Below are 23388 nucleotides of genomic sequence, written 5' to 3' on the forward strand. Positions count from 1 at the left end.
GCTTTTGTCTGTCTCCTCCCAACAAGCATGGAAGCTCCTTGAGGCTGAGGACTGAGACATTCTTGCTCATAATTACATTTGTGGTGTCTACAACTGGCACATGGAAAGCGCTCAAGGAATTTATTTGCTGACCAGGCCTGGAGGCCTTCAGGCCAAGCTGCTATCATAGCTCACACATTCCAGCCTGAATGGGTAATAGCAAAGGCCATGCCTTGGTTTCTCCTTCTGAAAAGAATGTCTCAAACAAGATGGCTGGGTGGATCCTCCCTTGGTGAAAGGTGCTACGTGAATTATGTAACTGACTGTCATTCATGAAATATGCCTGGTGGCAGGTCAAGGCCATTGGCCACTCCTCAGCACATTCTGATTCCCACTGTGCAAATCTAGATTCCAGGTCACCAATTTGGACAGCAACTTACATGCTAAGTTAGGACTATCCAGTTGTAGCTCAAATTTCAGAAGCCTAATCTGCCTCTGAAATAACCATGATAAATATTTACACTGGAGGGACTTTTCAAATAGTCTCCCATTCCTGCCCCTTTTATGGTCATGAAGTCCAATTTAGTATCAGGCATCAGATGGCAACAGTTTAGAGAAAAGGTCTCAACACTGTTAAAATATTCAGCTCTATTTTTCTCCCTACTATTCACTAAGATACTACAATCAGCCACAGAACAAGATTTGAAAACCAACAATTTCAGGCTCTGACATGAAAATGACATTAAAATAACTTCAGCTGACTCTGATTTAAGTCAAAACCTGAAGGATACCACGTCCTGCTCTCATCACTTACTGTCCTCTAGAACACACCTGGCACAGGCCTGGCATGCACAGTGCTACCCTCCAACCCCCAGCCTCCACAGAACTCTCCCCCACTGAACTTAGATTCAGCTTCCAAATCCTTCTCAACAGTCCAGTGAGCCACAACCAATCTACTGAAATTGGCATATGAGATAAAAACCCATTTATTATCTGCTCTAAAACCAATACCAATAGTGGGAGGGGCAAAAACAAACAAACAAAAACCAGAGACATTCCTACACTACTAAAACCCAGCAAGGGCCGGTGTGGTATCACGCCTGTAATCCCAGCACTTCGGGAGGCCGAGGCGGGCGGATCATGAGGTCAGGAGATCGAGACCATCCTGGCTAACACGGTGAAACCCCGTCTCTTCTACCAATATAAAAAATTAGCTGGGTGTGGTGGCAGGTGCCTGTAGTCCCAGCTACTTGGGAGGCTGAGACAGGAGAATTGCTTGAACCTGGGAGGCGGAGGTTGCAGTGAGCCAAGATTGTGCCACTGAACTCCAGCCTAGGTGACAGAGCAAGACTCCATCTCAAAACAAAAACAAAAACAAAAACAAAAAACAAAAAATCCCCAGCAACATAAATGGGATAGTTTTAGGGGCAGGGGGAGAGAAGATGATAAGACACTCAGATCTACATAGTTTGTGTTTCAAAATGAGAGCAATGCATATTAATATTAAGAAGCTACTGCTAGAGCTGTTCATAACTTTGGATTTCTTCAGAAAGCTGTTTTGTCCTCCTGAGAGTTGCAGTCCTTAAGGGTATTCTGAGATGCTTCCTGTTATATAACTGTCCTGATTTTATTTCTAACCTTATTGGAAACCCTTCCAATTTATGGTATTTATTTCACTATTTATGATATCAGATTCTTCTAGTATATCAGATACTCCCTGGGAGGAAATTTCAGACATATGAAGGAGCAATAAGCCCATGTACGAAATCCTCCACTTGACACCATCTAACTTTTTGCCCTGAAAGGGAATCTGATATCTCACATTTTCTTTTTTTTTTTTTTTGAGACGGAGTCTCGCTCTGTCGCCCAGGCTGGAGTGCAGTGGCCGGATCTCCGCTCACTGCAAGCTCCGCCTCCTGGGTTTAGGCCATTCTCCTGCCTCAGCCTCCCGAGTAGCTGGGACTACAGGTGCCCGCCACCTCGCCCGGCTAGTTTTTTGTATGTTTTAATAGAGACGGGGTTTCACCGTGTTAGCCAAGATGGTCTTGATCTCCTGACCTCGTGATCCGCCCGTCTCGGCCTCCCAAAGTGCTGGGATTACAGGCTTAAGCCACCGTGCCCAGCCCTCATATTTTCAATTCTGCCCCTTCCTCCCTCCTTTCTTCTGCGATTCCACAAACTTATACTGAATACCTCCTGTATTTCAGAAACTGGCATGTGTCTGGGGGACAAGATGAACACACAGTTCCTGCCCTCCACAAGGGCCCACAGGGGTTAGAAAGCTGCTTCAGCGTATGTCCGAGGAAGAGGGAAGTGTCTCCCTGAGGCTCTCCTGGGTTCCAACATGGACCAGTAGAGCCGGGCCTAAGAGGTTCTGTCTCTTAGCAGCCTGGAGCTTGGTCCTCATACTCTGAGAACAGCCGAGCCCCAAGGAGATGAAAGCTGCAATTAACTATAATTTCTTTTTCTGTACCTTACATTGAGAAGAGTGGCAAATCACACAAAAGCAGCTGATAGCGGTGATTTATTTAGATAAATGACAGCTTGAAGGGCAAGTTCTGAAGTCAGGATGAGCAACACTTAGAAAGACCTAGAATGCATGCAATTAAGATCTATAATGGGATTAAAGAGGGTGATGGGGAAAGTGCCAGGCAGACACTGACAGCACAGAAAACAGGCGGCAGCACTGAGGAGACAGAAGCCAGAGGGCACCCCTGCAGTCCAGGATGGCATGGGACACAGACCGCATGTGCTTTGATGGCCCCCAGAAAGACAGATATGGGATAACTCCATGGATGCTTCAAAAGCACTTGAAGGATAAACTCAACTATAGAGACACTCATGCTTCCAGAATAGATGATAACCTAAAGGATACTAGAGTCAGGATTCACCCTGGCTCCCTTTCTCTGAGGATTCTGGCACTTTGAGTTCCCATTGCATTTATTAAATGACATAGTATAGTCCATGAGACACAGCAGTATGTAACAGGTAGAGAATGAATGCTATATGATGGATCCATTCATTCACTGTATGGATAAAAGATCTAAGGTTATGCACTATGCACCAGGCACTCCTGGGTGCTAGGGACATACTGACGAGCAAAAGCAGCCTCTGCCCCTAGACATCTGAGTCTAATGGAGGAACCAGGTAAGTGCATCAGCCGCGTGATGGGCACTCTCAGGAGGCAAACACATGGTGCCATGTGTCTGCTGGAAGGGCATGCACAAAGCTGGGAGGCTTTCTGGGGAGTGGCCTGTCAGCTGACACCTTCGGGCCTGCACAGCAGAGCGGAGGACGGGAGTGTTCCACGTAGGGTGGCAGGAACAGCAAGAGCAAAGGAACGAGGGGCCAGAGTGAGCATGGCCTGCTCAGGGACTGCATGCCGACCAGGGACATGGGGAGGTGGGGCTGAAGGTGGGAGGTAGGAATTCAAGGATTATTCTGCAGAAACAGGTGGGGCTGGCCCTGCTGAGAGGGTTTGTCAAGTCACATCAAGGAGTCTGGCAAGGAGTAGTCACAAATAATTTAGGGCAGTGATGTGGTAGAGGTCTGGGGGCACAGAAAGTAACTAATAAAAATATGGCCATGTTGTGGAGAATGGATGAGGATGGGGTGGGGGTGGCAACGCTGGAGGTGGAGAGACCCAGGACGGGTCCAGGTAAGAGATGAAGGTGGCCTGTGCAGGCAACTAGCACTGGGCTAATTCTACACAAGTGAGCAGCTGGTAGGGCCCGATGAATGAACGGATGACGGGAACAAGAAAGAAACATCACCCCAGTTTCCACCTTGTGAAACTGGGTGCTGAAGGGACCATCTACTTAGGGAGCCAAGGAGGGCTGAAGATGCGAGTCTCGTCTTGGACACACTCGGTTTCGGGGCTTTAGGACCTCCGAGTGGAGTTTGAGGAGGTAACTGGCTGCACCTCAGCAAGTCCTGGGCTATAGATTTGGACATCAGGAGCGGGAGGATGGTGACGAAGGGGAAAGACCATCTAGGAGGCTGTAAGGACAGAGAAGACGGTCCAGGATAGGCACCCAAGGGCCATCAACATTCAACAGCTGGAAGGAGGAATGGGCGGCTGTTATGGAAGCAGCAAACGGACTATCAGGAAGGTAGAAGGGGAACCTGGAGCGCACGGCCGGCAGCCATGGGGAGAGAGTGCTGCAAGAGGGGCGGGAGCCAGTTGTTCAGAATTTACAGAATGCCAGGCAAGCAAAGGCTGGGGGCATTGGAGAGAGCAGCTGCAGGGAGTGGTGCAGATGCCAGGTTTCAGAGGGTGAGAAGTGGACAGAAATGAAGGTGAAATGACGACATTAAAATCTAGGTACAAGATGTTGGATGGCTTCTCACAGCAGGATTTTCCAAGAAGAAAAACTCAAAGCCAGCAGGTATTTAGCCTTATCCAAGTGAAGGCAATTATTAGAGCAAAAACAGTCCCTCTAAAAGCTGTGCATTCACATTCTCTCTCTCTCTCTCTTTCCCCCATGCCTTCCCTCCCTCCCCAAATGATAGAGTCACGGGACCCAGTTTTTCTCTCAGAGCATAATCACCATTTGCAGGATATGGAAGAAAACGAAATGTCCTGAAAGTTGTAAATGATGCCTGGGCTAGTTTTATTTTATAATATAATACTTCCACACCCTCCTCTGCAAGAAAAAGAGAGAAAAATGTGAAGACTCTAAATTGAAGAGCCCACACCAAACCCCAGTGCCTCCAGCAATGCTGGCAACACAGACCCTGTACCTGATGTATCAGCCCACACTGTCTCTTGGACTGTACAGCAAATGTTAGGGAAGGGGTTTCCACACGTGCTTTTAGAGGAGGGGTTCAGCAGCATAAACCTGGGGAGAGAGGCGCTCTCCAGGCAGCCTTTCAGTAAGGGAGACAGGAGGCCCAAGAGGAGAACATGGAGTGAAGGCGTAATCACAGCCAGGGTTCAGAGGCCAGGGGCAATGGCCACTCTCTACTCACATGTCCCTGTGACAAACCTATTAATCAATGTTCATCTTTAATAACAGCCCTAGTCATAAAACTAAGAACAGTCCCCTTTCATTTCTAAGTCCCAGATGTAACCCAAGGAACCTCCCTAATGCCTAGCACACTTCTCCTCACATGACAAAAACTAGACCCTATCTTGATTATGTTTCAAATTCTGCCATCAATAAACACGAATATCCTCTTATCTATCACAATCCTATCTATTATTGTAGGCGGTTGAGGAGGACTTAATCAAACACAATTGTGTAAAATCCTGGCAGGCCTGGCCCCACCTGTGTCTGCAGAACAACTTTTTCTTTCATTCACATCACTGATTTGATTTTCCATAGCTTTTTTCTTTTTTTTTTGAGATGGAATCTCACTCTATTGCCCAGGCTGGAGAGCAGTGGCACAATCTCAGTTCACTGCAACCTCTGCCTTCCAGGTTCAGGTGATTCTCCTGCCTCAGCCTCCTGAGTAGCTGGGACTACAGGTGTGTGCCACCACTCCTGGCTAATTTTGTATTTTTGGTAGAGATGGGATTTCACCATGTTGGCCAAACTGGTCTTGAAGTTCTGACCTCATGTAATCCTCCTGTCTCGACCTCCCAAAGTGCTGAAATTACAGGCATGAGCCACCATGCCTGGCCTGTATTTGTTTTATGTGGGGTGGAGTTACTTAAGAAATTTCATGAAAGTCAGATTCACAAATGGCATCAATCCAGATGTCTGAACACACCTCCTTTCCCTTTCAAGCAAAGTTCCAGGTTAACTTCTGAGGAAATTAATGAAGGAATCCCCCCACCCTTCTTTAACAGAGATGGGATCTCACTGTGTTGCCCAGGGTGGTCTCCAACTCTTGGGCTCAAGCGATCCTCCCATCTCAGCCTCCCAAAGTGCTGCAATTAGGCCAGGTGTGGTGGCTCAAGCCTGTAATTCCATCACTTTGGGAGGCTGAGGCAGGTGGATTACCTGAGGTCAGGAGTTTGAGACCAGTCTAACCAACAAGGTGAAACCCCCTCTCTACTAAAAATACAAAAATTTAGCTGGGCATGGTGGCATGTACCTGTAATCTCAGCTACTTGGGAGCCTGAGGCAGAAGAATCACTTGAACCTGGGAGGCGGAGGTTGCAGTGAGCCAAGATTGCACCATTGCACTCCAGCCTGGGCAACAAGAGCAAAACTCCGTCTCAAAGAAACAAAAAACAAACCCCCAAAAAACCAAAGTGCTGGGATTACAGGTGTGAGCCACTGTGCCCGGCCAAGAATCTCTTGTCTCTTGTTTTTATCACCAAATTTTAGAAGACATCATGGGGGTCACTTGCAGGCCTGTTTTCCCCCATGCTTACTTTCCTCCTCTATTGGCTCAGAGCTGAGGAAACACAGGGGCCATCAGCATCTGCACACCAGTGGACACGCCCAGGAGGAGGGACAGGCTCTGGAGAAGGAGCTGCTTTTCCTAAATACGTCCCTGACAGCGTTGCATCCTGTAACTGCCAAGACACCCTTCCTCGCCAAAGACAAGTGCGGGATTAGGATGTCAGCACAGAACAATCTCCATGGAATTTAACTTGGGCAGTAACTGTTCTTAGCAGGTTTAAAAGAATTAGTCTGCAAAACAATCTGGGCACTTCTTTGAGGACACTGCCCACGTTTTTTGTTCCATTCAGGTTTCCAACTGCTTGAATCAATTACAGTATATTCTATTTTTAAAGAAAATTATCCAATCCATTCAGATTTTCAAATTTTGAGCATAAAAGTATACAAGTAATCACTTTAAACTTAATAACCACCTCTGCATCTGCTTCTGGCCACCCCCCGTTCCGTTCTTTAAGATGGGTAGATATTTTTTCTCATTTTGAAAATTAGATCTGTGAGAAATCAGTCTACTTTGTTGGTCTCCTGAAAAATTAGCACCAGGATTTATCAATTGTACCATTCTTTTTCTAATGAAGGTTCACGTTTATCTTAATTCCTTTCTCCAATTTCCCATTGTTTTCTTTGGTTTCTCTGTCGCTTTCTTTTGTTTAAATGATTTATTATATATATAAAGCCATACTTTTTTCTCTAAGTATGTATTTATCCTTGTTTCAAGTTTCATTATGCAGTCTTCTGTTACTTTCTATGTAGTCTACAGTTGTAGCGTTGACCTCTTATTGGATACAATGGTTATTTGAATTGTGTTCTTCTATCTCTAAGTAGTTTGGTTTTAAATTTTATTTTCTATCGTTCTAGTGCACTCTTGTTAGGGGAAGCCCCCTGTGTATTTATTTGCTGATTAGTAAAGTGTACTGATACTCTTTGGGGTCTACTTTGTGCTGCGTTCACGTTTCCATTTCCCAAGCATTTGAGTAGTTCCCGAACATGTTTTTGGATCTATCAGTGTTCATTTTAAGTTTTTCATATTAATGTAGGAAGCAAGAGTCAGTTCAAGCTGCACTGCCTACTGGCTGCAGGGTCTTAAGAAACCTGAAGAACTCAGCAGCAGGTGGGAAGAGAAAGAGACTGGCGCTCGCTTCTGTGGCCGGGAGCAGAGGTGACTAAGGTAAAGTACTTAGCACACTGCTTCGCTCATAAGCCTCTCTAAATGGAGGCTATTAGTACTCATCATTCAGAGCCTTTCTTTAGCCACTAACACTTCTCGAGGATTAGAATAAAGACTGAAACAACCTTTTCTTGATACCATCCTATTTCGGACCAGCAGCATCACAACCCTTATCTCCCCTTCCCTCTTTGATCTTCGTTAGCAATACTCTAAGGTTTAGATCCAGAAGACAGGCATTTTGTTGTCTTTCCATTACATAGCTTATTCTAAGAACCATTTTTGACATTTGTATTTGTTTCCTAATCAGACTTATAACAATAATTTAAACTGCTCCCTAGTTTTATGGAATCTGGTGCTTACGTTACCTACTCTTGAGCTCTGTTTTAACTCTTGAGCATCTATGACATGTCTTTAAAGTGAATTTTAAAGAAAGGAGCATGTTTGTATACTTCCCTAAGCCCCTGCATGTTTGAGAATGTCTTTCTGATTGGCTTCACAGACAAAAGGCAACTCAGCTGAACATAAAATTGTTTGGGTTGCAATGTAACCCCCAAATTTTGTAGAAGGTTCACAAACTTACTTGATAATCGAAGAACTTTTAACACTTCAGATTCTCAGGCTCCACACGTAGGCTGGTGTTATGGGGCCTGGGAATAGAGCCAAATTTTTGTTTTTTTTTAATTCCCAGATGTTTTAATCTTCTGACAGGTTCCGTAAACACAGTCCCTTTGTTATACAGAACAAGTCTGAAGTCGACTTAATTTTTGTTACTTTTTTCTCTGTTTGGATGAAATGCTTGTTCCCTTCTCTTATCCTTGTTATTCTTTATTATTCCCAGGGTATGCTCAGATGTGGCTGTCTCTTTCTGAGTTTGTTCAGAATGTGGTTGAGTGAGCCCTTTGATACTCACGCACAGTTCCTCGTGAGCACGGGGTTTCCTTCCATCACGGTTTGGATGACGGATCACTGATTTCAATAATCACCAACGCCAAAAATCTGAATGTGGGTGGTCAGTTCCATCTTCCACATGGATAACCTTGTCTCTTGTTCTTCTTTTCTTTTCTCATATTTTCCAGAACCTTTCTCGACTTTTTCCCCCCTGACTCATATCACTAATTTGATTTTCCATGGCATTTGTGTTGTTTTCTGTGGCTGTCCTAACAAATTATCACAAACTTGGTGACTTAACACAACAGAAGGTCATTCCCTCAGTTCTGGAGGCCAGAAGTCTCAGGCTCACTGGGCTGAAACCAAGCTATCGGAACAACAGCGCTCCCTCTGGAGGCTCGAGAGGACAGCCTATTTTTTTTGTCCCTGGTGGCTGCCTGCATTCCTTGTTTGTGGCCTCGTCACTCCAGTCTGTCACCATGGTCACGTCTCCTTCTCTCCTAACATCACATCTCCTTCTTCCTGTCTCTTACAAGGACACTTGTGATTGCACTTAGGCCCACACAGATGACCCAGTATAAACCCCCCTACCTCTCAAGATACTTAATTTAATCAAATCTGCAAAACTTTTTTTTTTTCCCCCCATATGAGGTAACATTCACAAGTGCCAAGGATTAGGGTATGGAAAACTTTTTGAGGCCATTATTCAGTTTACTATACATGAGTACTTTTCTATACTCTTGCTAATTTGGATTTTAGTTCTGCTATTGGATCCTTAAAACCTTTCCTTACTGAATCCATCTCCTTGCTTTTCCCTTTCTGTTGTTTTTCCATGTCAAATATCCTTTCTTCACGTTTTACTGTTCCTGTCCCAGGGAGACCATATCCTTTTGCTGTATACTGAGGATGCCACACATTTCCCCAAAACTATCTTCTGGATTCTGCTGTAGATGGTTTTTCAAAATAAAAACTCCATCTCAATGTACAGAAGCTCTTGCTTTTCCCTTGTTCTGCAGGGCTTTTCCACAGCCTTTTTTTAGTCTTTATGCATCCTTAAACAAGGAAACATTTGTCCAGCTATTATGACTGGACTGACTGTCGGCCCATTTTCTACCTACCTGTGTAAAGGATCGATCTCTCCTTCTCATACCCACCTTGGGAAGGGACAGAGAAAGAGCTCAGCTTCCAGTCAACTTGAAACCTTTCACTCCACTGAGATCCCACTGAACAGGGGTGAGGATGAACAGTAAAAATCAGGCTGGCTGCTGACCAAACACTAGGAAACACTTCCACATACAACCTTTTTTTCCCAGCAGCAAACTGCCTATTTAATGCCACTTTTTAAAAAGCTGAAACATTTAACCTAATTTAGATCTGAGGCCCCACAGGAAAGTCCATTAGAAAGTTAATGGCTTGGCTTAACTGCAGGAGATAAAACTACAGTAGACTAGGCAATTTTATTCCTGGAAAATTTGGAAGAAAAGGCAGGGGAACAGACTGAAATGTACAAAGAAGCAATGAAGAGGAGAAAGAGGATTCAGTTGAAAGTGTTTTCCAGGTGTCAGTACCCTGCTAAGCCTTGATTATATTATTTTTACTTACATCTGCAAGTTTCTCCTTGCAGACGTAGTTGTAACAAACTGCAGATTCTAAAGTTAAACTAAGTATTCAAGGACTGACTGTATGATTTGTACGCTACAATATTAACTTTTCAACCTTCTCCCCTGACCCTTGGCTTTTGGGATATCTTAATCCTTAACTGAAGAGGCAGGGATTTCGATTTCTACTGTACAGCTTCAGAGCAATGAAGTGGCTTATTCAGGGTCCACACAGGGATAAGCCCAAACTTGTATGATTTAAAAGCATGCACTACTTTTTATTCATTCAACCAATATTTACTAAGCATCTACTATGTTCCCGGCATAGTTCTCAACACCAGAGATAGGGCAAGGAACAAAACAGAATCTTGACTCTGACAAAGCTTACATTCTAATGAGGGGTAGGGAGTGGTGGCCTGCAGGTCAGTGTTTAACCACTAGCTCTAGGGGTGGGGGATGCAGAGGAGTAGCCGCATTTGCCAGTTTCTGTGGTGTCTTCCTTACTCCCACCAAGGCCCATTTCAAGTCACCAATCTGGTGTGACTCAATGCGGAGCTGGGAAGAGATGCGCACAAAAGGCTCCCGAGAGCCCTTGCACACCAGCTCCACCCAGCATGCATTAGTGAGGAGGTGCTGAGGTCCGGGTGTCAATATCCCCTCTTCCCCTCAATTTCTGTGTTAAAATTTATTTCTTATTATTGACTTTTATTTATTTATTTTTTGAGACAGTCTCACTCTGTCGCCCACGTTGGAGTGCAGTAGCATGATCTTGGGTCACTGCAACCTCTGCCTCCTAGGTTCAAGCGATTCTCCTGCCTCAGTCTCCCAAGTAGCTAGGATTACAGGCGCCCGCCACCACACCTGGCTACTTTTTGTATTTTTAATAGAGATGGGGTTTCGCCATGTTGGCCAGGCTGGTCTTGAACTCCTGACCTCAAGTGATCTGCCCGCCTCGGCCTCCCAAAGTGCTGGAATTACAGGTATGAGCCACCTGTGTTGAAATTTAATGACCAGGGTGATGGCATTAGAAGGTGAGGCCTTTGGGAGGTGATTAGGACATGAGGGATTAGTGACTTTATAAAAGAGGCCCCAAGAGGGCTGCTTTGCTTCTTTCACCATGTGGGAACCCCGCTAGAAGACGCCATGTATGAACTAGGAAATGGGCCCTTGCGAGACACTGAATTAGCCGGCGCCTTGATCTTAGACTCACCAGCTTCCAGACTGTGAGAAATACATGTCTTTTGTTTATAAATCACCCAGTATATAGTATTTTGTTATTGTACTCTAAAACCACTAAGACAGGAAGGATCTGCAACAAACATCATATAATTATCACATAATTATATAATGTGTAATATTTCTGTTATATATACAGTTCACCCTTGAACAATACAGGTTTGAAGTGTGTGGGTCTACTTACAGGTGGATTTTCTTCTGCCTCTGCCACCCTGAGATAGCAAGACCAACCCCTCTTCTTCCTTGTCCTCCTCAGCCTACTCAAAACATGGAGACGATGAAGATGAAGACTTTTACGATAATCCACTACACTTAATGACTAGTAAACATGTGTTTTCTTCCTTATGATTCTCTTAATATTTCTTTTCCTTAGCTTACTTTATTTGTAAGAATACAACATACAGTACATATGACATACAAAATACAGGTTAATCGACCATTAGGTTATCAGTAAGGCTTCTGGTCGACAGTAGGCTGGTAGTAGTTACGTTCTGGGGAAGTCAAAAGTTCTATGTGAATTTTCAATTGTGCAGGGCAGGGCGGATTGGCTCCTCTAACCCCCATGTTGTTCAAGGGTTCACTGGATCCTGAATACAATATAAAATAAATTAATGCCACTATATAATGCGTCTAGTGATGATAAATGAATTAAAAATAAAGCCAGGTAAGGGAGCATGAGTGACAGGGAGCACAGGTAAATGTGTGACCAGTGTGCTGTGGGGAGGACACAGAGGACCTGTCCCATAAAAAGGCATTTGATCAGAGATTGGATTTTCTCATCTGTAAAATCAGGATAATGATTGCAGCTATTTAGAAATCATTGAAATGGCATTTATTATAATATATTGCTTCTAGTATATAATAGGTATACCATAAATGACAGTTATTAATATTTATCTGAATTGAAATGGACATGACCTCATACATGATTCTTACCATTTTTAGAACTGATCAGAATATAAAGCTTTCATTCCTCAAAATCACACTGGTATTCTAGCCACTTAAAAAAACAGGATCTAAATGATTGACCCATAACCTGAAAATGTTCCCGTAAAGGTGGAATTGCTGAGTTCAGATTTTATGGTGCCAGGCTGGGACATGCAGTCCTGCAGTGTCCCTGTTATTATTATTAAATAATCTGATTACATTCTTTAACAGTTAGCACTTTAATTCCAGATCAATCCAGGTTCATCCTCCTTAAAGAAGTACAAAGAATATTATAACTTTTCTGGAGCTGACTATACAACACAGTTTTGTTCTCCATCTTCTAAAGCTAAAAGTAGAAAGATACACAGATAATAAGCAAAACATATACCATAGAGCTGGCTCTTAAATACTTTCAAAGCTGTAATATTCATTCAAAATGCAACTTTCTTTATTAAAAGATGACAAGGAACAAAACTCCAAAAGATAAGGTTGTATAAAATGTCGAAAAGAAATTACATATTGGGTTATTTTAAATTGAAAGATGAAACTCTTCCCTCAAAACTGAGAAAACTTACTACCTTGATTATTTAAGAATTCAGTGTAGTTGGCTGGACGTGGTGGCTCACACCTGTAATCGCAACACTTTGGGACGCTGAGGCAGGCTGATTATTTCAGGCCAGGAGTTCTGGACCAGCCTGACCAACATGGTGAAACCCTGTCTCTAATAAAATACAAAAATTAGCCAGTTGTGATGGTGGGCACCTATAATCCCAGCTACTCAGGAGGCTGAGGCTGGAGAATCACTTAAACCTAGGAGGTGGAGGTTGCAGTGAGCCGAGATTGCGCCACTGCACTCTAGCCTGGGCGACAGAGCAAGACTCCATCTCAAAAAAACAAAAGGACTCAGTGTAGTTATACGTTTGTTATGGGCAGAGGGTGAAAGGAGAAGGAGAAAGCATTTTTCTCAGCCTACCATCTGACACACTCTGAACCACAGGCATCGGAGACATTCTAATGTTCTCTGCAGGATATGAGATGGAGTTGATGCCATTAGCTCTGCTTTAGAGATGAGGACAACAGGGCTAAATGAAGCGAAAGAGCAAAATGCCATTTGCCACTGGGGCTCAGGGCTTCTACAGATACCTCTTTCTTTCATCCCAAACTTCCTCCCCAGTGTCACATCCAATTGGCAAGAGATGAAGCTACGGAACTTCCATGAGGTTCTTTTGGTTATTCTTAATCCACGTGGTTATGATGATACAAGTCCAATGTCTCCAAAGCAAGGGGGGCTCTCTGATTGGTACTGTTCACCTCACTAACCCAAGTTAATTGGGTTATAACTAACATCTCCCTAACCCAAGTGAATTGGGGACTTCTCCTTGGAACTTGAGCCTTTCCCTTCTCCCATAATTTTTTTCAACATGATTTCACCCAAGGAGGAGCCATCTGCTCAATAAAATCAGAAAATGCTACAAACATCATCTGAAGGTATTTGTTCCTTCAGGAAAAAGTCATTTTTACCACCCTTCTTCCCAGTTGTTCTTCCTGAATTGTTCTTTGGTTATTTTTTGGCTTTCACTGGAGGAAGTATAAGAAATAACAAGATCAAACTAGTTTTCTGCATCTACTGTGGGGACAGCATCCCCATCCTCCACGACCTCACCTGGTAGCAGAGGGGACTCTAGCTGGGCCTGTTCCCCTCTGTACTTGCAATTTCCTGTGCTCCTCCTCCTGCAACCTGCTCAGACCATGTGGGATGGACTTCCAGGGGCCAATCTTGTCTGATTTTCCTACCTTTCCTTTCCATTCGCTAGCTTCCCCTCAAATACTGTAATCTTCCATGTTTTATGTATCTCTTTATGTGTATCCAAGCCTGTGAGAATGAAGTAGACACACACACTCCCTCTCTCTTTTTCTTTCTTTCTTTCTCTCTCTTTAAATGCATGCTGGCCAACTATCAGATCAGTAATTAGGGGTTTGGGCTGTTTTTGATCCCCACCTCTTTCTTTCTCCTTCCTTCCTTCTTTCCTTCCCTCCTTCCTTCCCTCCCTCCTTCCTTCCTTCCTTCCTTCCTTCCTTCCTTCCTTCCTTCCTTCCTTCCTTCCTTCCTTCCTTCCTTTCTTCCTTCCTTCCCTCCCTCCTTCCCTCCTTCCCTCCGTTCCTCCCTCCCTCCCTCCCTCCCTCCCTTCCTTCCTTCCTTCCTTTCTTCCTTCCTTCATACAGGGTCTTGCTATGTTGCTCAGGCTGGTTTCAAACTCCTGGGCTCAAGCAATCCTCTTGCCTTGGCCTCCCAAAGTCCTGGGATTACAGATGTACACCACCACACCCAGCAAGGTCCCCACGTTTTATATTTTGGAATTCATAGGAAATTCCTTGTTGCTTTTTTTTTTTCCTGTAAAATGTCCACGAGTTTAGGCTTTGCCATCTAGTTGCTCTTTTGTTCCTTAACGTTTAAATTATGAATTTTTTAAACCTACAAGAAAGTTTAGGGCACTATACGGTGAAGATTCATAGACACACTGCCTACATTCCACAATGAGCATTAGCATTATCACACATCTGCCCACCTAATCAGACATCAATCCATCTCATTTTCTAAGATGCATTTCAAAGTATGTTACAATCCAATGGTTTGTTTTTTGATATTTCCCACAAAGGAAAAATAATTTCTCTTATTTTCTGTAGGGAACTTCCTACAGACTTCCAGATACCAACCCGAAACCCCACTTTCTTGCTCTACCTAAAACCCAGTATTAACGCTTCTCCTCCAGTCCTTTCTCCTAGGCTCCAGCCTTAAGCTTTTATTAACCAAATTCCCTCCTCATCTGGACAAAATCGCCATTCTCCCTCCCACCGGTCTACTTCTCTTCCACCTCCTAACGTTCCCATCCTAAGCTTGTCAAGCCATCATGACATGCCTATTTCTAAGGCCCAACTTTACATTTGATCACATGTTTTTAGCAAAAAGAGGGTGATATTTTCACATAGTACAGTAGTCACCCTATATCTGCAGTTTCACTTTTTTATGGTTTAAGTGACCCACAGTCAATCACGGTCCAAAAATATTAAATGGAAAATTCTGGAAATATACAATTCACAATCTCACACTGCACCGCTGTCTCACCAGGGATGTGAACCCTCCCTTTGCTCAGCGTCTTCATCTGCAGATGCTTCCCATCCTTTAGACACTTAGCAGCCTTCCTGTTGTCTCACATCAGCACAAGAACAAGGGTGAGTAAAGTATAAGGTGTTTTGAGAAAGAGAGAGACCATATCCACATAAATTTTATTACAGTCTACTGTTATAATTTTTTTTAGTTTTTTCCTCTTCCTCTTCCCCCTCCTGTTATAATTTTTCTATTTTATTGTTGTTGTTGTTAATCTCTTTCTGTGCCTAACTTATAAGTTAAACTTTACCATAGGTATGTACAGATAGGAAAAAACAGTATATAGGGTTTGGTACATCTGAAGTCTTGGAAGATATCCCCAAGGACAAGGGGGACTATTGCATTCAGTATAAATGAGGCCCCCTCGTGCAACTGAAAACAGAATGATACTGGCTTTGCCCTAGGCTCCTAGGGACCATTACCCGGCTCTTAATAACAACCAGAGTATCTTTCTGCCCAGCCAGGCTTACTGTTGCTGTTCTCAACCACTCATTGCCACCATCTTAAGATCTTCTTGTTTCATTTCTCTGGGAAAGAGTAAGAGTGATTAACTGAACACACAAGAGAAAAAGAAATTTCTGCTTTCAGAGCATACTGAAAATATGCTAGTTAGCTAACACAATACAGGGTCTGTGATTGCAAATTAATACTCCAGCCAAAATTCCTCATCTGGCATTCAGTGCTGACCTTTCACCTCTTAGCAAGGCTTCTCTTCCTTTTAGGCCAAGCGAAATTCACCTCTGGATTTTGTTAGGGCCCATGGCCTCGCTAATCAGCAAAAAGCAATCCCCCCTCTCTCCCTGTAACACTAACCAGCCAGTTAGGTTCTCTGGGCAGGGAAGTGTTTACAATAGCAATTATAAGAGCACATTTCACAGGAATCTTTTGGTTATTTATTTTAAAAGTTATCAGAGGCATTTGAACCAGAGCAACTCCATCTTGAATAGGGGCTGGGTAAAATAAGGCTGAGACCTACTAGGCTGCATTCCCAGGAGGTCAGGCATTCTAAGTCACAGGATAAGATAGGAGGTTGCCCCAAGATACAGGTCATAAAGACCTTGCTGTTAAAACAGGTTTCAGTAAAGAAGCTGGCCCAACTCCACCAAAACCAAGATGGTGATGAAAGTGACCACGGGTCATCCTCACTACTCATTACACACTAATTATAATGCATTAGCATGCTAAAAGACACTCTCACCAGTGCCATGACAGTTTATAAGTAACAGTTAATAGAAAGCTACCCTATGGTCTAAAAAGGGGAGGAACTCTCAGTTCCAGGAATTGCCCACCCCTTTCCTGGAAAACTCATGAATAATCCTCCCCTTGTTTAGCATATAATCAAGAAATAACCATACATATGGGCAACCAGTGGCCCATGCCGCTGCTCTGCCTATGGAGTAGTCATTCTTTATTCCTTTGCTGTCCTAACAAACTTGCTTTCACTCTACTCCATGGACTTGCCCCAAATTCTTTTTTGTGCAAGATCCAAGAACCCACTCTTGGGGTCTGGATCGGGACCCCTTTCCACTAACAAAGCAGTCATTTATAAAGCATATAGTTACTGCAGAAAAGTTTTAAAATACAGAAAAACAGTAAAGGAAACATCAGCCATCATTCTGCTACCTAGGAATTACCATTAAGGTCTTGATATATATCCTTCTAGACCTTTAAAATACGAATGTATACATTTAATAAAATGGGCATCATATTGTATGTGCTGTTGTCTGTTATTTTAAGTTGCCACCAAGTAATGTTATGTTAGTCATTATTATTCATTGACATATGACCTCATGTCATTAAGTATTATTTGACATGATTTTAATGGAGATACATACACATATATAGATACATGCTATAATTTAATAAGTCTTTTTGAACATTTGAACATCAAGGCCATTTCACATTTTTCGCTTTGATGAGAAACTCTGAACTCTCTGCACAACTTTAACTGTTTCAAACAATACCTTCCCAGGAGTGCCAGGTCAAGAGCTGTGTGCATTTTTAAGGTTTGTAGTAACTTTTGCAAAATTGTTTTGCAGATTTAGAATTCCACTAGCAGTTGCACAATCCACTCCCTTGCTCTGGGTAATTTTGAAAATCCTTATCAATCTAATAGGTGGAAAAGGTGTTATTATGCAGTTTACATTTACGTTTACTTGAGCACTAAAGAGACTGAAGATTTTACTAACCATTGCCAATTGTTTCCTCAGAACCAGTGAGCGACAGTGACAGGAGGGCAACAGTTCCAGGGAACTGTCTCCACCCCTGTGAGGCACACGGAAGGGTCCACTGAGCTCAGCAGCCCTGTGCGGCGCAGTCAATCAACAACTTAGCCGAGCTTTGGAACCTCCTCTCTCTTTCCTCTCCTTTGATAATTGGATATACTTCTCTGGATAAACTAGAATACTATGTATGGGATTTTTAGATTCCCAAATCTAACTACTATCAATATGTTGCCCCAAATGTTTTGTGTGGGGGCCCACAAGCTGTAATAAGTATGATTAAAGGCCACTCACTGGAGAGAGAGGGGAAAAAAAGGTATTTGAAAAGATTTACCCATTGGCTCAAAATCATATGGGTAGACTAGACCCAGGAGGAGGTAAGCCTCCCATCCTCTCTTTGTCTTTGGCTGAAAAGGAAGACTTACGCACAGAAGTGTACAAAATGTAAAAGAAGTTAGTTGTATTGGACACATGCCTGCAATCTGCAGGGAGGCCCAGAGATTTTCCAGAAGGGGAGAAGGGTCTCCCAGGGATATTGCAGGCACTTGCCTGCTCTCGCCTCCCACCCAGAAACAGCCCTAACATCAGGGGAAGGGGACCAGCCCTCACTCCCCAAGGATCTAACCACAACACTGCACTCAACAGTGCAGAACAGACTGGCACAAAAAACCCAGGCAGCAACGGACCCAACACATGGTGCCTACAGGCTTTGAGAATGCGAGTGGGCATCCCTTTTCAGGGACAAATGGGCACTTACTCTACATTGAGAGCTTTGGCTGGCTGTGAAATTTCAAGCCTGGTTTCTGGAATCAGCTTCCGGAGGTGTGGGGATCTGGTTGGCCTCTAGATATCTGTGCATCTGCATTACAAAGAGAAAAATGTTCCACCTACCTCTCTAGCAATTAACATCTGCTGCTGGATGTCCATATTGAGAGCTGCAGTTAAAAGGTCGAGCCCCTTAAAAGCAGCAGCAGCAGCCCCAGCCCTGCCAAATCGGCTTTCATTTCCTGGGGAACAGAAGGGTGCATTTAGGGGCTTGATGACCCCGCCTGGCGCCAAGGCGCCCACTGCCCTGGTGCAGCGCTGTGGGGTGCAGAGTCACAGGGAGGGCAGCAGCGGGTGGGCTCGGGTCTGGTTTTCGTTAAGCAACAGCATCTCACCCGTGTCTTCAAAGCTACGGTTCCCAGATGCCACTGCTATGAATTCCAGCTGCTATGCATGAAACCCTATCCTCCAGCCTGCAATTGAGGCCCCTCTGGCCCCTCATAGTCTGCAATTTAAAATACCAAATTCAGAGGGGCCCAGGAGCTCCTCACTGGCTCAGAACCTCATGTACAGATCAGAGTCAAGCCTGGAAAGCTGCCTGGGATCCCAGCAGAAACTGCTGACCCTGTAATACCAAGTGGCTGCATGACAGGGGCCTCTAATTATATCAGCTTGATTCTCCCAGCTCAGGGAATTCCAAAGGCAGTTCTGAGTGGAGTCAACTTCAAAAGCACTTCCAAGAAGGCGGCGGGAAGAAATATCCATTCCTGCTGGGAAGCTCCTGCCTCAATGTCAGCCAGCGCTAGTTAGCTTGCAACAACTGCTGGCTTGTATTTCTGGAGTGAGATAAAGGTTCTCCATGTTTAGTGAACATCACCCGGGAGTGTTCCTAAAACACATGGCTGAGCCCCAGCCCCAGAGTTTCCTACTTAAGTCTGTCTGAAGTAGGGCCTGAGAATTTGCATTTCTAACAAGTTCCCAGGGGAGGCAGATGCCACCAGACTGAATGGGGTATAAGACCAAATTAATGATGCCACTTTGACGAAGACTGCACCACAGCCAACTTTACGCAGTATCATGGACAATCTCCCTGACCAGACCTGTTGATGGGGAGCCGCAGCACGCTCTGGGGGATACCCAGTGGCTTTGTGGGGGTGCAAGATGGGACAGCCCAACCTTATCTCTCAAATAGGACATCTATTTCCTGTGGATGCTGTCTGAAAAACCAAATGTCGTTGACCTGGAGCCATGATGTCAGTTTACTATGTGACCTTCTTTCCTTCTTCCATATTTGTCCCATCCTCTTTGCTGTCCTGCCCACTCAGAAGAGCTTCTACGGCTTTTCCCAAGACCAATGAACCCACCTGGGCTCTGGACAGAATCGATCCATTCCTTTCCCCCAGGACCTGCCTCCATCCCTACTCTAAGACAGCTTGCTCTTTCTAGATCTTTCCGGAGCCCATCTTTCTTGATCTCTGATCATTGGCAATGGTGTCTGCTCTCTCCTTGAAACTCTTCTTTCGAAACTCTCCTGGACCACCAACATCTTCTCTGAATCCTTACCCATCCTATGGATCCCCCTTATCCATCGCTTCCCACGTTTGCCTGCCACATGCTTTCATTCACTCAGCCTCCCAGAAAACCTGTGTCAAGCACTGCTCTAGACAATAGTGATGAACAGAGGACAAGACAGACCCTGCCCTGCCCCTGCTCTGGTGGAGCCGACAATCCGGTGGGGTACACGCCCACCAATCAATTTCATGACAAACATGTCAGGCTCTCCAAATGACAAGCACAGGGTGCTGAGCCTGTATGTGATGGGGTGAGGGGTAGTCAAGGCTGTGGGCAGGAAAGGTCTTGTGAGTGGAGTCACACTGAAGCAGTGTCTGGAGTTAGAGCTGGCCTGATGCTTCCTTTGCCAGGGCCTTCAATGTTGGTGAACTCAAGGACCTGTCTTCTGTGCTCTTTCCCACCCTCTCTGTGCCACTCCTGGGCAATCACGTTTTCCCCCTCACAATGACCACCAATAATCCGAACAATATTTCTGTCCAATCCCCGCTTTGCTTCTGAACTCCAACTCTGTCTTTTCAACATCTGTCGGACCTCTAACTACAGTGCCTCGCAGGAACTTCAAACTCAACGTGGTAAATGAGACTTTCCAAGCAAGTTGCACCACATCCCTTTACCCTGTCTCAGACACCGTCGGACCAAGCCCAAGCCACACTATTCTTGAACGCCCCCATTCCCCACCTCATCCACCACATCTAAAAAGCCACCAGTGCCAGTTAATTCCATCCACCCAACTACCTCCTGAATCTGTCTGTTATAATATATTAGGTTAGCTTCTCCAAATTCAGAGCCATGCTTTTTTATTTATTTATTTATTTATTTATTTATTTATTTAACTTTTGGAGTGGAATCTTGCTGTGTTGCCCATGCTGGAGTGCAAGTGGTACGATCTCGGCTCACTGTAACCTCCGCCTCCCAGGTACAAGCCAATCTCCTGCCTCAGCCTCCCGAGTAGCTGCGATTACAGGCATTTGCCACCATACCTCGCTAATTTTTGTATTTTTAGTAGACACAGGATTTCATCATGTTGAGGCTGGTCTTGAACTCTTAACCTCAGGTAATCTGCCCGCCTTGGCCTCCCAAAGTGCTGGAATTACAGGCGTGAGCCACCTTGCCCAGCCACAGCCATGCTTTCTTAAGGTATACTTTTGTTAATGACGATAAAAAAGATGCTTGTTATAGGAAATGTTGAAACTACACAGAATAATCAATTTAAAATAACCACTGTTTACATACTGGTATATTCCTACATGTACATGTGTCTTTATGTCTTATATTTAGAAACTGCAATCATATCATGAATACACACGGTAGATGGTTACATGGTGGCCCTCAGTACTCATCCCTTGTGTAGTCAGCTCCCACTGAGTCTGGGCTTGGCCATGTGACTTGCTTTGGCCAATGGGAGATTAGCAAGCATGATGCAAACAGAGGTTAGAACCAATACATTAAATAACCTTACAAATATTTTTAAAGGATATATGATATTCTGGTGTATATATACTATAATTTACTGTTTCCTCTATTGCTGGGTATTTAATTTTTTCATATTTTTCTGACTTATGATTAATATGGGATGCATTTCTGATGATCTCCTTAAGCTGGATTTCCAGAGGTGGACTTACTAGGTCAAAAGATTTGTACATAGTTAAGCCTCTTCAAACTGTGTGCCAGAAAAGCTATTTCTAGCTATACTCCCACCAGCAATTTAGAAATGTATCTTTCTTAACACAATCCCCACCGGGTTACTTGATAGAGGAAAACTGACATCTCATTTTACCTTGCATTTGTTCGATCACCCATAAGTTAAACATTTCCCCTATGCTACCTGGCTGCATGTATTTCTTCTGTGCAGGATCTATATCTTTCCTTTGGCTAGTTTTTCTATGGAGATATTCTAGATTGCCTTCTCTCTAGATTTATGTAAGTAATTTCTATAATACAGCCTTTAAACTTTGTTTTCTGTCACTTGAGGTAATTTTTCTACATTGACTTTACATTTGTTTCTAATGCTTGTGATACAAAAAAGTTAATTTTTTTTTTTTTTTTCTAGACAGAGTCTTGCTCTTGTCACCCAGGCTGGAGTGCAGTGGCGTAATCTTGGTTCACTGCAACCTCCGCCTCCCGGGTTCAAGTTATTCTCCTGCCTCAGCCTCCTGAGTAGCTGGGATTACAGGCGCTTGCCACCATGCCTGGCTAATTTTTGTACTTTTAATAGAGACAGGGTTTCGCCATGTTGGCCAGGATGGTCTCGAACTCCTGACCTCGGTTGATTGGCATGCCTCGGCCTCCCAAAGTGCTGGGATTACGGGTGTGAGCCACCACACCCCGCCGCCAAAGTTAATTTTTAAAAGCAGTCCAACCCACTGCTGTTTCTTCTTTCTGATTTTTTTTCCTCAGGGTTTTGTGCTTAAAAAGACAACCCTTCCCTGGAAAAGAAGATACTCTCATATATTTTCTTAGTTTTTCTTGGAATTTAATTTGAAATGTCTAGTTGGAATTTATTCTGATATACATTGTGAGGAGAGGATCTAATTATTTTTCATTGGTCATTTACTAAATTATCCTTCCTGTCTCCCCACTAATCTGTGCTGCTTCTTCATCATCTATTAAATTCTCATAAATGCTAAGGTTGGTTCTTGAGTTATTATGCTGTTCCTTTAATCTGTATCTCAGACACCAATTGTTATTTTAACACTGCGCATGTATAGCATGTTTCACTATCATGCTATTCACTCAACAGATATTTACCAAGCCACAGAATGTGCCAGGTATAGTTCTGGGCACTGAAGATACTGCCAGTGAACCAGACAAGGCGATTCTGTCTTGCTTCCCTTTCTGGTGTGGGGTGAATGAAGGTTGAACAAGCAACAACAACAACATCTGTTGAAGACTTACTCTGTGTGACAGGCTCGTGAGGCTCTTTTCATGTCACATTACAACAGCCCTATGACATAGACACTGTTATTCCCATTACACAGATGAGGAAAACTGATGCCTAGACGGGCACACAGCAGTAAGGGGTGAAACCACATGAAAATGCAGGCAGCTCAGGTCGGAGCCTACGCTTCGAGCCACCACACTATAAATAAAGTGTGCAATTCAGATGAAAATAGAGGAGAAGAAGTGACAGGAACAAGTGTTATGGAGATGGGGTGGTCAGGGAAGGCTTCCTGGAGAAGCCATTTGAGCAGAGGTCACAAGAACATCACAAGAACAAGTGCGTCATGAGGAAGGAAAAGGTCTATGCGGAGGCAGCAGCAAATGTGCAGGTGGGAAGAAGCTTGATGTTTTCTAGGAGGATAGGGAAGGCAGGACAGCTGGAGCTGGGAGAGCAAGAGAGCGAGGGAGGAGGTGTCAAAGGCCAGCCAGGCAGGCCACACGGGTTCCAGGAAAGGGTGCGGGTTTATTCTAACAGCCACAGGATGACAGAAGCAGCCAGGATTTGATTCATGTTTTAAAAAGACAGCTCTGGAAGGTGTGCAGGGAACAAGCTGAAGGAGACATCATTATCCTC

At 44.1% G+C, this 23388-nt stretch overlaps 1 protein-coding gene across 1 annotated transcript in view; it reads right to left on the reverse strand.

Annotated features, from left to right (window-relative positions):
* Nucleotides 1-23388, reverse strand: part of EEPD1 (endonuclease/exonuclease/phosphatase family domain containing 1) — a 146713-nt gene that overhangs the window by 67271 nt on the left and 56054 nt on the right. The gene's annotated exons all lie outside the window — the stretch shown is intronic.

This window comes from Mandrillus leucophaeus, unplaced genomic scaffold, assembly GCF_000951045.1.
Source record: "Mandrillus leucophaeus isolate KB7577 unplaced genomic scaffold, Mleu.le_1.0 Scaffold100, whole genome shotgun sequence".
In the NCBI taxonomy this organism is placed as follows: Eukaryota; Metazoa; Chordata; class Mammalia; order Primates; family Cercopithecidae; genus Mandrillus; species Mandrillus leucophaeus.